The 14,939-nt window shown below is 48.0% G+C and overlaps 1 long non-coding RNA gene across 1 annotated transcript; it reads right to left on the reverse strand.

The window, feature by feature from the left end:
• LOC128781303 (uncharacterized) lies at positions 1–3,349 on the reverse strand. The gene is made up of 3 exons (XR_008427227.2): positions 3,224–3,349; positions 1,142–1,289; positions 1–764 (listed from the first exon to the last, which is right to left on the reverse strand). It is a non-coding gene; the product is annotated as an uncharacterized lncRNA (long non-coding RNA).
• Positions 3,350–14,939: the final 11,590 nt, after the last annotated feature.

Below are 14,939 nucleotides of genomic sequence, written 5' to 3' on the forward strand. Positions count from 1 at the left end.
CTGCAGAGTGGCTGGCTTAAACAACAGAAATTTATTTCGCATAGTTCTGGAGGCGGGGAGGTCCAAGGTCAAGATGCCAGCAAGGCAGGTTTCATTCCGAGACCTCTTTTCTTGGCTGAGGCGGCTGCCATCTCAGATGACCTCTTCTTTGTGCAGGAGTGAGAGAGCAAGTGAGCTCTCTGGCGTCTCTTCTGATAAGGGCACTGATCCTATTGGGTCAGGACCCCATCTTGATGACCACATTTAACCTTAATTGCCTCCCTCCACAAATAGGCCCCATCTCCAAACACAGTCACATTGAGGGTTAAGACTTCTGCTTAGGAATTTGGGGAGGACACAAACATTGAGCCCATAATGAAGGGTAGAGAATGAAGGTCATGTTGCAGAGCCCAGGGATGGGGGTCCATTGATTTAAGTAGAACTGTGGTGGGCCCATGCAGCAGGAGCCAGAAGCACAGGAAAGATGTAACAGCCATTGAAGAATTTGCCCAAGGCAGAGAGAGCAGGAGAAAATATCTGGGGTTTTTCCTTTCTTCTGCCTTTTTTTTCTTTTTCAATATGTGGTTGCCTCTCACCTGGTCCCCCCTGGGGACCTGGCCCACAACCCAGGCATGTGCCCTGACTGGGAATCGAACGAGTGACCCTTTGGTTCACAGCCCGAGCTCAATCCACTGAGCTATGCCAGCCAGGGCTCATTCCTTCTGCCTTTTGATGTCTTATCTTCCACAGGCAAAGGCAGCAGGAGCAAGCTGATTCAGGAAGTCCTGGAAAATGCAGTTTATAGGAGTCAGTCCTGCATTGACACAGAGCAGAAGGAGAAGAATAGATCTGGGGGCCTTGGCCTGGCTTAAAAGTTTTCACAGACCTTCTCCTGCTCTACGCTGGACATATAGAGCTTATTAGGTTGTCATTACTCAAGGGCTGTGGTGAGTGGCCCACCAAGAATGCACAAAGAGTTAACTATAAATTCAACATGCATATGAGGAAAACACTTCTAAAACATGTTGCTGTTTTAAAGGTACCCAAAGGCATATATAGTAGGATCCCATTGTGTGTCTTACAGTGATTAACACTAGCTGTTGTGAGAAACAACCCCAGAGTCTCCATAGCCTGACCGATCAGCAGATTACTTTCTACTCACATCACAGTCTAACGGGTTGGGGCTTCTCTCAAGTGGTACCTCTCCAAATGGTCACTTAGGGTCCAGGATCCTCCCGTCATGTGGCTGTGCTGTTTCAGAGTCCTTCATCTCCATGCGAGCATCGGAAGCCATACAAAGAGTACAAGGCCTGAGTAGAAGATGGGGTAAGTCCGATCACGGAATTCTTCTGGAAGGGGTGCATCTCACTTTGCCCACCTTCCTTTGGCCAGAGTCCATGTCACAGATTTCTAACTTAGTTGCAAGGGAGGCTGGGAAATGTCATCTTTCTGTTGGCCCAGGAAAAAGAAATAGGGTTGGGAGCACAGAGCCACTGTGTTAAAAAAATAAGCAAACAGCCCTGGCTGGTGTGGCTCAGCAGATTGAGTGCTAGCCTGCGAACCAAAGGGTTGCTGGTTCAATTCCCAGTCGGGGCACATGCATGTGAGAGGCAACCACACATTGATGTTTCTCTCCCTTTCTTTCTCCCTCCCTTCCTCTCTTTCTAAAAAAGTAAATAAAATCTTTTAAAAAATAAGCAAACATGCTTGTATATGCACACCAATGTTTCTGGAAGGATACATAAGAAGGACCAGGTGCAGAATTTGGGAGCCCCGTGCAAAATGAAAACGCTAGGTCCCTTGTTTAAAACTGATTAAGAATGTGAGGATGGGAATGGCAGAGCATGACACCAAGTGCGGAGTCCTTCTAAACATGGGGGCCTGGGTCACTGCAGAGGTAGTACACCCATGGAGCTGGCCCTGATAAGAAACTCCTAACATGATTACTGCTGTGGAGTAATTACTTCCATGGGGCTTGGGGAAGGGAGGGAGAATTTACTAATCATCTTATATTCAGGCATATGTGTGTGTGTGGGTGTGTGTGTGTGTGTGTATTTGGCCAGGTATGTGTATTACTGCAATAATGTTTTTTTAAATTCTTACCTGAAGATACATTCACTGATTTTAGGTGGGGCTGTGGGAGATAGAGACAGACAGACAGACATCGATGTAAGAGAAAACATTGATCGGTTGCTTCCAGTACACTCCCTGACCAGGGACTGAACCAGCAAGCTAAGTATGTGCCCTGACTGGGAACTGAATCCATGACCTTTTGGTGCACAGGATGACGCTCCAACCAACTGAGCCACACTGGCCAGGGCTATTACTGCAATAATTTAAGAATATTTCACTCATAATGGATTTCAGCTGAGATATGTGCACAACTATCTTAAAGAGGCAGAATGTCTTCTACGTTAGCAGAGCTTGACCCAAGAGCCTGATTGGAGGCATTGATCTATCTCAAGAAAGGATACATCTGTTGGAAAGGGGTTGGCCAGCAATGGGTGCTTAGAAAATGAGATGCAGAAAAGTGCACATTTAAGTTTCCATGTATATGACAATTATTGTTATATATGTCTATAATTTTATGTATCATTATGTAGAGAGCATGATATATACAATTATTTTATGAGTTTTTTAAAAAGATTTTATTTATTTTTAGAGAGAGGGGAAGGGAGGGAGAGAAACCCTCAATGTGTGGTTGCCTGTCTCTGCTCCCACCTGGAGACCAGGCCCACAACCCAGGCATGTGCCCTAACCAGCAATCGAACCAGCGACCGGTTGGTTTGCAGGCTGGTGCTCAATCCACAGAGCCACACCAGCTAGGGCCAACCCTTTAAATGAGTTCAAATTTATGGCATTTACATTTCAATCAATGAGAAAATATGTATCATTTTGATAAATAGGAAAAATGAGACTGTTACAAATTGTTGTGTATCAGCCTCAGCATCAGAGTTAGTATTTTTGGTTTGCCACAAGTCTTGGTAAAATAGGTTAGGTTATGTGGCTTTAAGAAATGACCTCAACACTTCAGTGGCATGTAACAAAGGTTAATTGCTCACTAACATCACTTCCACTCACATTTTATTGTCAAATCACGTGGTCAAGCCCCATGCCAACAAGGCAAGGAAATATAATCCTATCCGAGGGAAAGGCAGTGAACACTCAAAACACCGTCTACCAGAGCAAAATACAACAGAACTCTGGATTAACAGAAAAATCGTCAGAAATGCTAAAAGCTCACCTGGCAATCTCAAGGACTCTAGTTGAATGAAGCCCCAAGCTTGCAATAAAAATGAGACAGCACCTGCGCCGAGGGTGTCCCGACAGCGTGTGCGAGCGCTTCGCCCACCAGCGCTCAGGGTGCAGGGCCCGCGCCGGCGCCTCCTCTGGATCCCCCGGGGGCGCGTGAGGCTCGGGGCAGCCCCAGCCCGCCTGGGCCGCCCCGCAGTCGCAGCTCTGGTGGCCTCCGCGTCGGCATTTAACCAGGTCTCTTTGGAGCACGGAGCGGCCTTCGGAAACTCAGGCCCACCTTTGACTGGACGGGAGACCGAGGCCGGGACGCGGCGGGGCTGCGGCAGAGGCGGCGGCCCAGCGCCCAGTGAATTCGCGATGCCCCCAGCAGCGGCCACTTCCAGTAACACCGTCCGACGTACGCCTCCCTGCAAACACAAATGTCTCAGGGTGGCAGTTTGTCTCCAGCCTGGGTTTGCCCAGGGAGTCGCTGCTTGCACTAAGGTTGTTTGGCTTATCTGGGCGGCGGGGGAGGAGGGAGACAGAGAATACCCCCACCCAAACAAACCCGTGGCATCAGGAGAGGAGGGGCCGCCTGGAACTCGCGGGAAGTCATCGAGGCCATGGGTGCGTGAGGGCGAGAGGGGGGGTGCAGGGCTGTGGGAACCCGGACCCGGGGAAGGGAAGGGGGCTTCAGCAGGGGCAGGACAGCGGTGTGGTGCAGGTGAGCGGGCAGATAAAGGGTTGGCGGAAAACTACAGGAACCTGTGGCCAAAGTAGCCCACGGAGACAGGGACCAGAAGAGTGGCTGCCTCTGGGGAGGAATTGATGGAAAGGGCAGGAGGGAACGTGAAGCTGCTGGAAATGTTGTACGGTTTGATTTGGGTGGTGGGTACGCAGGGGCGCACACTGTAATCGTCTTCAAACCCTACGCCTAGGAGCAGTGCATATCACTTGTTAGATACTACACCTTAATTTTTTAAAAGCCAGCAAAACCAATCTTTGGTGTTAGAGGCTTTCTTTGGCGGGGTGGGGGGGGGGGCGGGTATTGTGAACTGGAAGGGGCGTGAGGGAGCCTTCTTGCGGAGGCAGGAACTCTCTGTGTCCTGATCAGGCAAACCCAGCGTGTTGCGTGGGTCTGCACGTAGATAAAACTTAATCAAACCACGCTCAAAAAATAAATGAGAAAGCTTGGTTTAAGCTTGAATCACTAAGCACTGAGTCTGTTACTTATCATAAATGTAAAAGTCAGACTAGCAGCGCTCATCTTAGAAAAAGCCTTAAGTTTTCTCTGTCGTTACTGCCATGTGATGTGTTACACATTCATTTTTTATTGCCCTGTGATAAGGATGTATTCTAGAAGATACACCTGACCTTGGCTCCTGCATTCAACTGAGTGCAGAGGGCATGGGGTCCAGGGAGTACCCGCTTGGAAAATGTACCACGCCTGGAATTTTCAGTCAGAACTACAGTCTTTAAATCGGTCAGGAAAATCCTGGCAGGAAAATCCCCGCAAGGGCTGTTGTGAAGCCTGGCTGGCTAGTCATCGTGTCTTGGTATCCAAATGGAAAGATACAGAGGACTTGGAAATTCTAATACCTGGAGGGGCCAGGCCGATGAGGTACGTGGTAGAGAGGATGAGGAAGAGCAATTGACCCTCAATTCATGGTCGGTGAGCTGTCGGGAAGGGAGGAGACTGAGGAACTCCGACTGGAGTCAGATCTGTGCTTTCCTTGTCGTTGATGTCCTGCACGGAGATTGCACACACGTACGTCTGGAACGCTGCAAACTGAGCTGAAAACGGTGGGCAGCGGGTGGCACGACTCACGCACTAGTTTAAACGTTTATGTGTTTGCAGTATTTTTACAAGACGTATTACTTTCATAATTAGGAAGAAAAAATAACATTCTGCATTTCCATTTTGAAGGAAAAAAGGAAGGAACGAAGGCAGTCTAGTAGTTGAAGCCCTCCAGATGGACAAAAAAGGGTTACTTAATGGTTGTTGCCTAGGTTAGAGGAAACGGAGTAGGGGACTGCGGCAGGAAGGTAGGGACAGGAGGGAGAAGGGCTGGTGGCTGGTCCCACCAGGGGAGGAAGGACGGAAGCGACTGTGGGCCTGGGTCAGGGAAGGCAGCCCCCTGGGGGACAGACAAACTGGGGCAGCTCCGGCCCGTTTGGGGTGAGTTAGAGACGGGGACGGAGATCAGTTCTTTAGGCCGCCAGCACAGAGTTACGCCCTATTTCTCACTCTTAGTTAATCTTCACACTGCGAAGTGTGCCCACAGCTCCTGTCCTCGCCTGTTAAGAATGCGTGACTGGCTGTAGTCGGGAGCAAGATTTCTAGCCCAAGACAGGAGCTTTAGAAGTGGGGTCCAGACCCAGAGGATCGGAGAAAAAGCGTAGCACGCAGAGCCAACCCTTCCTGCCAGCCGTTCCGTTCAGGGAATAGACCCATGGGGTCGCTGTGTCCCATGCTGGGGGCTCAGAGACAAGAGAACAGGGTCCTCCCTGGAGGCGCTCTTAGGCAGGAAACAAGAGCCACGGTTGAGGAGGGGCTTGGAGCTCAAGAGAGAGCACTTCTGGCCCTCACTGGTATGGCTCAGTTGGTGAGGGTCATCCCACAAAGCAAAAGGTCACCGGTTTGATTTCAGGTCAGGGCACTTGCCTGGGTTTTGCGTTCCATCCCTGGTTGGGGTACGTGCAACAGGCAACCAATCCATGTTTCTCTCTCACATTGAAATTTCTTTCCCTCCCTTTCTCCCCCACCCCTAAAAAAAAGTCTAAATAAAATAATCCAAAAAAAAAAATAAAGACCACACGTGACCACAATGCTCTATTGCTTGGTGTCCATGAGACTGTGGGCACAAAACTAAACCATCGCCTCTGTCCCCTCATCTGTAAAATGGGGATGATAGCGCCTGGCCTTAGGGTTATGTGACGACTAAATGAGATGATGCCTCTAGAATCCTCAGCTGAGGGACTAGCGTCAACTGTGTGTAGTTAGTGTAGCTACTGTTTGGCACAGAAATGGTCAGGGGAATCCTGGGAGGGCCAAGGAAAGCCACGAAGAAGCATGAAGTGGGTCTTTATGGAGGAGCAAGAGTTTGTTTGTTGGAAAAATGTGGGGGGTTTATTGCCAGCAAAAGAGAGGCATGAAATACATGTATGGTGTTGGTGAAGAGCAAGTTATTTGGCAGGACTTAAGCACAGGTGTGTTCTGGAGGGAAACGGGGTGGGAGGAGGTGGTGGCTGTGTGTGTATGGCAGAAGCTGGCTCTCAGTGGCCCTGGAAATGTCGGCTGGCTTTGTTTTGGAGGTTTCTAAGGAAAGAACAGCAGGATCAGATATGTGTCCTAGAAAGTAGGTTCTGGAAGAGGTGTCCATTTGGGAGAGTGGCTGGGAGCCTCTGACTGTCGTCCCCCAACTGGTCACTAGAGGGAGGCCTGGGCTCAGAAGTGGCACCATGCTGCAGGTTGAGGAGGGGCTTGCTGGTCTCTGACAGCTGAGACGGGGTGCCATGGGGTAGCCACATTGCGACTCCCGTCAGCCCTTACACAGCCTGAGGCAGACTTGCTAGATGGTAGACAAGGGCACTGGCAAGTCAGGAAGGAAAGGAACGCTCTGATGTGCTGGATCTCCAAGCGTCAAACAACCAACCTCTTTGCTCATCCTTCTCTTGCCATCCCTGCCGTTGGCCCACACCAGGTGTGTGGACACCTAGCTCTGCGGCCAGGTTTCCTCCTCACGCCCACGAACAACTGCTATGGACCCAGGGGTGGTGCATACACTGGAGGGAAGAGGAGCCTGAGGGTGAGGACTCCACCAGCCCAGGCAGCAGGCTGGGCCATTGGGAAGCAAATTCTGGGGGCCTGGGTGCTCAGGGCATGGTGCAGAAGGGGGCCAAGGGCTCTGGGTAGGGCTTCCTCAGTCCTGTGGATGAATGGCCTCGAAGGGAGGGACGTGGACAGAGGACAGAGCCTGAATGAAAAGACCTTGCATTATCTGTCTGTGCACACGTCCAGCATGGAGCCTCACACAATGAGTGGGTTTCTGATAAAAGCTCTTTGAAAAAATGAGTCGTCCTTCGATTGTCAACTGGCTTCTTGTGTGACAGAGCCGAGTCACTTTTCCTTTGTTGAGGGCTGCGGACTTTTTTTTAAAATTTAAATATTGTGTTTATTTATTTTTAGAGAGAGGGGAAAGGAAGGAGAAAGAAAGGGAGAGAAACATCACTGTGTGGTCGCCTCTCACACACCCACTGCCGGTGACCTGGCCTGAAACCCAGGCATGTGCCCTGACTGGGAATCGAACCATTGACCCTTTGGTTTGTGGGCCAGCACTCAGTCCATTGAGCCACACCAGCCAGGGCAGCTATGGAGTTTTAAGAAAGATCCACAGGTTCTTTGACATCCTCCTGAAAGAGATGGAGCCTAATTCCCCTTTTGGACGGGACTTGCTTACTTCTAAAGAATGAAAGGAAAGGGATGGTGTCTATGGTCCCATCCCATACATGTCACATGACCTGTCTTCCCTGTGGGGTTGGCGTCTTCCTAACAGTCTTGTTCTCTCCTTATGTGTCCTGGGACTCTGTTAACCTGGTACTCTGCCCAGTGCTCTGCCCACACTAGGCTCTCCCTTCCCTCTTCGGGACAGAATGGGAATCGGGATGCTTCCCCCATGTGATTTTGAGACACAGGTTTTATTTTCTCTTTAGCTGGTCTTCTTTTTCCTAACCCTTGGGGGCATTGTTCTGTTAAATCAGCGATGCTGATAGATCACACTGTCTTTACAGGAAAATCACGTAAGTGTGAAATCATCTTTCACACTTTCGCTCCTCCTTCACAAAGACCGTATCATACAGCATCATTCCATTCTGTGGGTGGACATGTGGTTGCAAATCACTCCAGGACCAGCGAGTGACGGCAGGGGACCAGAAGAGGGTGGAAAATCCTGTCATCCATTTTCATAGCTCAGTAATGACATGTACATCCATTTCATATGTCCAGTGATTTCAAAGTCTGATCACATTTCTTTCTCATCACTGGAAGCCCACGCTATGCTTTCTTCCTTTGCTCTTTCTCTAAGATTCCTGCTTCTCACCCACTGACTCACTAGTCAATATTGTCACATCCCTAGCCTTGGATATTCCTATCTCCATTTCCTCACAGCTGATTAAAAACGAAAAGTTTGCCACAATTTAGTATTCCAGACGACTAACCCTGAGGTCATCTTTGACTTCTCCACCTGGACTAGGTGTCAACAAAGTCCTCACCATTCTTTCAGACATCTTAGATGCACCCTGCCCTTTATTGAAAACATTTACCTGTGTGGCACGTGAACACGAAGGACAGAAGTATTACACAGAGTGCGAAGTGGAAGGCGAGCGCGGCCGTTGGTTTACAGGCCACACAACCCTCCCAGTCTTTGTGCCACATGCACTGTAACCTGGTCGTGCCTCTCATCCACAGGTGGAGCCAACTTCCTCCCGCCTTGGGGCTGACCTTTGACTCGCTCTGACCAACAGAAGGAGGCAGGTGTGATGCGGCACAGTTCCAGAGCCTCCGCCTTCAGAGGTCTTGCTGCTTCTGCTTTCGTTGCCGTGCACGGCTGCCTGGGACGCCCCTGAGGAAGCCAGTCTAGCCCACCAGGGTAGGACGTCACGGAGACTGAGGCAGCCGTCACCCACTGAATGCAGCTCCATCAGTGAGCTCAGGAGAAGCCAGGCAAGGAGTCACCTAGTCAACCCACAGGCTCAGGAGAAATAATACCATTGTGTTTGTTATTCTGATGTCACTAGTTTTAGGGGGGCTTGTTATGCAGCAAAGGATAACTGAAATGGCGCCCATCACCCCTCCCTTGAGCCCTCTTCTCCGACCTTTTCCCACATGTAATAAATATCCCTGTGCATATAACTACATAAAGGTAAAACACTTAAGTGGGGTCACACTTTACACCTCGACAGTTTCACGTGAATATATATGGATTACATAACTCTTTAAAATGTCTGCAGAGCTCCCTGTTGTGAATGCACCACCATTTATTTTCCTATGCCTTGCTAATGGACACTTAGGCTACTTCTGATTTTTCAGTGTTATGAATAATGTTGCAATAAACATCCCTGTGCTTTCGTATCTCCCTGCTCTAATCCATCCTGTCCACCCCTGCTCGGGTTAGAGAGGGGCAGAAGCAGAACGAACGTCGGTAGGTGCTTGGGGGCCTCTGGGTAAGCACCTGCAGGGTTTTGGCCCGAGCCCTGTCCTCCCAAGAAAACAGAGAAGCATCTGTGCAGCAGGGTTGCCACGGCTCCCCCGCCCCTTCCTATCCTCCTGGGTATCATTAAAGGCCTAGAGCTGACCTGTAAGATTTGCAAAAGGAGATGGAGAGCAGGCTGTGTGTTAGGAGCGCTGGAAAGCACATGGACCTCTGCAGGCCTCTACCTGGGCCTGTCGCAGGGTTTGCACTCCAACAGTACTCCCAATTCCCTGAGTGCTGTGCTGTCTGGGTGTGCTCTTGGAGCTGCAGGAAAGGGTGTGAGTGTGGGTGTCTGTGCTGGGTAGGAGGGTGCAGAGGGCAAGCTTTGCTTCCACAGAGGGAACCTGCCAGGGGCTGCTGACAGGGTGCTGAGTGTGCCAGATGTGACCAAACTCAGGGATGTGCTGCTGTTAAATGAAGCGAGGCATTGCCATGGCAACAGCTCTCTGCTCCCAGCCAGATGCCCAGCCCTTAAATTATATTTTTCTGGCTGACAGCGCCTCAATTGCCTCTGGTCTCTGAAGCAATAGGACTTTGGGGACACCAGATGCCTCGCCCTCATCCTCAACCCTTCCACAATGCCCAAGCGGTGATAAGAGGGTGAGATGTCGCTGGGACATGGATGAAAGTTGTTTGGGGGAGTAGCCTCTGGTGAAGGGGGTTGGGAAGAGCCATGGGCAGGCCCCACTCTTACTACCTCTTGGTCCAGTGATCTGCGGTTAATGTTCTCCAGCACTTCATTCTAGAAGGAAAATTGTACAGTAAATGTTGATAGGGATGCTAATCACTTCCTTTCCTTCTGCCCATTGTCCTCCTTTTGGTTTTAAAGAGGACAGTATCCCTGCCTCCCTGGTCACAGCTCACTGGACCAGGGGTAGGCATTGGACCTGAACAATACCAGCTGATTCTCTTTCAGCAATTTGGATTTGGGTTAATTATCTATACACAACCAACCTGGAAGGTTGGGGACTGCAGGTGACACTTGGAGGCAGCCCTGGGTAAGAGAAATCAGCAGAGGGTCCAGTCAGACAGGCAGCGGGAAGCCAACACGAGAGGGGTGAGTTGCTGTGGTCCCCATGCCTCTCCTGATTTCCGGTTTACAGGGTGGCTGAGTGTACTTCCTGCCCTTGGTTGCTTTTTGTAATTTGATAGGGATGTGTCTTGGAATGGAAAGATCCCTGGTTAAGGCAGGAAGAGGACTTGGATAGGGTTGGGCTGATGATGCTGAAGTCCCTTTTTTGCCATATTCGCAATCAGGATAAGCACTGAATCCCTCAGAAAAGGCTGCTTGGATATATGTATTGTATTTGCAAAATGATGCTGTTACCTTTCTGCAATTATTTGCAAAAAACTTTTGTGATATGCAATGCCACATTAAGAGTATGACAGAAAACTTTCTTCAATCATCCATCGTTTACTGAGCAGTTACTATGTACCAAGCAGTATTCTTGATGTCAGGGAAACATCAGCGAACAAGACAGAAAAACCTCTGCCCTTGGGGAGCTTATTCTTTGGAGCAGGGGTTCCCAACCCCACTGGTCCGTGGACCTGTTAGGAACCAGGTCACATAGCAAGAGGTGAGTGGTGGGTGAGCAATCAAAGCTTCGCTCTAATTACCACCACCCGAGTTCCGCCTCCACCCCCGCTGCCCTCCTCTCTGGCTCCTCTGTGGAAAAATTGTCTTCCACGAAACCGGTCCTTGGTGCTAAAAAGGTTGGGGACCGCTGCTGCGGAGCCTACAGATAATAGACTGAACAAAAGATGTGACGGAAGACATGGCTAAGACTTTGAACAAAATAAATGAATCTCCTAATATGAATGGTACAGAATCATAAACTATTAAGGTTTGCAAAGGTCCTCAAAAGTTTCCAGATGTTTTTATTCCCATGAGACCAATGAAACAGCATATGTAATAAATGGTCTTTACCCAAACAGAAGGCGAGCAAAGCTAACTCTCATCATCTCTGGTCAGCTTTTATGTCACTTGCTACTGGAAGCCTTTCCCTACCTCTCTGGGTTAAGTGCCCCTCCTACTGCACCTTGTACTTGGCCCATCACAGCGGAGTTTAGTGCCTGTTTGTGCAGGTATTCTACCTACTCACTGAAGGACCTGCCCTGCAGGCAGAAACAATGCCTGGCACAGTCAGTCACACAACAGTGACTCACACTTCACAGATGCTCAGTACCTGCTGGGTGAATGAATAACAAGGGCTGTTGCCTGAGGCTGACATTTCTTTTACCCTTGTAGGCAATTCTTCCATTCTGTGACCCCTCTAAAGATGGGGGTAGTTGGTCAATGACAAAGACGTGGCATGCCTGTCTTCAAAGATGAGAAAAACCTTGCTCAGCAGAAACCCAAAGGAGGTGGTTTGTCTGCTCTTTTCTAGCTTTGAGACTGGAGCCATGGTACTGGGCGCCGCTTAAAAGAGCAGCAGCAAAGTCTACAGGGCTTGTATCTAGTGGCTCTCAGGAAGTGCTGGCTTACTGCTGATGGGAACAAAGGTAAGCAGCCAGCCACTGGCTGGGCACACCTGCACGCCTAGTCTCACTGTGGGGAACAGAGTGTTGCCACCTAACAGAAAGGAATACACAGTGCACCCAGGACATGTGCACACGCATAAGCACTGGCCAGTGTGCCCCAAACGGAGTTTGCCTCTTCTCTCTTGCTTTCACCACAGATCTAACAGAAATAAAAGATCTCTGGGTCATGTGAAATTCAACGCTATCTGCCCAGCCGTTTCCCTAGAGGAATGTAGTAATTCTTTTCAGTGGCCTATGGCCTTCACAGATTGGTTCATCCTTAAGGTTGACTGTTTATTATTGCCCTTGCACCAAAGCCCACCACTGGTATTTTACGGCAAAGGCAGAGCAAGGTTTCTAGGCACAGCAAGCTACCTGAGCGTAGGATATGCACACATATGATGGAGGTTGGTTCTGTCTGTATAGGTCTGCACGATTCCCTAGCCAGTTCCCCCACCCTGAGAATCCAACCCAGAGGCCAGAACTAAAGCCTCTGTAGCAGCAGCTGAACTGGCTGCTTTCTGCATCACTTAACACAGTACCAGATCTTATTCATAATGGGAAACTTCCAGAGTTTGGAGAAAGATGAGTTTCCTCCATTTTTTATTACTACATGATTCTTTATAGGGTTTGCCACGCATAATTTAAAATATTTATGTAAGTAAAATGCATAAATATGCTCTTATAAAAAAAATCAGACAACACAAAAGCATAAAGAGTAAAAGATCCCTTCTCCCACCTCCCCATCTGTCTTCCCCACTATTAATATTTGGACATATCTTTTCCCCATGTATTTACAAATATGTTATGTGCACATTCAGAAACTAGTCTTGTTTAGTTTTTACGTTTTAAAAATATATACACAATAGTTTTTACACTGTACACATAGTTTTGCAATTTCATTTTTTTTAATAACCAAAGTATCTTGGAGCCTCTTCACATCACAGTGCATTCCTGTGAGGGGCTGCATGGTACCAACAGTCCACAGTGCGAACGGGCCAAACCTCCAAGAGCTCTTTCCTACTGATTAGCACTCAGGCTGTCTTCCACTATTTTCCACTATAACGAACAACATTATAATGAACATTTTCACTCACATCATTGTATCCCTGTAAAGGCATTTCTATAGGGCAGATACCTAGAACTGCTGGGCAAAATTTAGCTAATCCCTGATAACAGATTTAGAAATTTACATTCCCATGGTAGTGAATGAGTGCCCATTTTCACACATCCCACCAGCACTAGACATCCATTCATTCAACAAAAATATTGGGTTGGCCAAAAAGTCTGTTTAGTTTTCCATAAGACACGCATTTTTTATTTTCACAAATAACTTTATTGATTTGGATATTTTGAATGTGTCAGCTCTCTCTCCCGTGGTATAACGTTGATTGTTCTCAATTAATGTCTTGATTTGATCACTCTCAACTTCAACTGATCTACCCAACCATGGAGCACCACCTAGTGAGAAATCTCCAGCATGAAACGTTGCAAACCACTTTCGACAGGATTGATCAGTCACAGCACCTTCTCCACACACTGCACAAATCTTCATTGTGTTCCAGTTGCGTTTTTCCCTTTCTTGAAATAAAGCACAATATGCCAAAATGTTGCCTGTTTTCTTCCATCTTCAATATCAAAATGGCTACACAAAAATTCACCAATTTTGATGTTTAAAAAAAAAATGCACCCTGATATGACAGCTGCCACAATACAATCTAACAAATTGTTTCAAATGAAGTTACAGACAAGAGCTACTAGAGCCATCTTACAAAAGAACCCAAACTATCTGGCCAACCCATATATTGGGCAATTACTAGTGCCAGGCAGACACTGTTCCAGGAAGTGAGGGCACCTCTCTCCCTTGTGGCACTGATAGTCTAGTAGAGGAAAACAGTAATTATCATTTATTGTGTTTTCTTATAAAGCACTATTTTCTTGTTTTGTCAATTATGTAGAATTTTGTCGTAAATACTATGAAAAGATGTCAATATGGAACAGAAGATTGGGAATGTCAGTGGGCCTGAGATGTGGAATAGAGTAGTCGATATATGAGCCTTCCTTGGAGGGAGAGAGCAAATCTGGAGTGTTCTGGGAGAAGGAAATAAAACAGGAGGAGGCTCAGGGTAGGAATGTGCCTGGTCTCGTCAGAGGTGCAGCAAGGAGGAAGTGGGGCTTGATCAGAGAGAACCAAGAGGAAATGGGGGTCAGATTGAGGAGGGGCTTGCAGGGAACTGAAAGGACTCTGGCTTTAACTCAGTTTGAGGAATGACATTTTGAGCATAAGAGTGACATGACCTTGCTCGCGTGTTAACAGTCCCACTTTGGCTATGCTAAGAATGAACAATGGGGGCAGGGGTGGGATAAGCATGGAAGGAGTCGGTTAGGAGGGTATGGCCATCATCTGGCTGAGAGATCACAGTGGCGTGGGCCAGTGCAGCAACAGTGAGGTGAGTGGAAGTGGTTAGATTCTGGATAGTTTAAAGGTAAGAGCCGACATTTACTGTGGGATGAGAAGTCGGGTGTGAGATTCGTTGAGATGATAATCTCTTTAATTTTGCTGATGGGTACAGATTTTTATACCTCACACACTTTAATTTGTATTTCTCTGCTAGTGAGATTAGCATCTTTTCATATGCTTACTGGCTATTCATGCTGTTTTCTTCAGAAGTTCCTGTTTTGTTTTTCTTTGGTTAATGTTGGATTTCCTTACCAAAAATCTTGCCCATGGGATGGCTTTGCCTGTTATTTAAGCAAACTGAGATTAATTTTGCATTTCAGAAATACAGCATTGCAGAGCTATAGGTAACACAGGATTACTTGGTAAAACCTCCTTACAGACGAACAAACCAGGGCTTAAAAATGCTGTGGCTCAAAAAGCTTAACTGAGGCTCAGCTGAGTGACTTATTCAAGGTACACAGGTAAGTACTGGAGTTATTAAAATTTAGCTTTCC

This window comes from Desmodus rotundus, chromosome 7 (genome assembly GCF_022682495.2).
Source record: "Desmodus rotundus isolate HL8 chromosome 7, HLdesRot8A.1, whole genome shotgun sequence".
Classification (NCBI taxonomy): domain Eukaryota; kingdom Metazoa; phylum Chordata; class Mammalia; order Chiroptera; family Phyllostomidae; genus Desmodus; species Desmodus rotundus.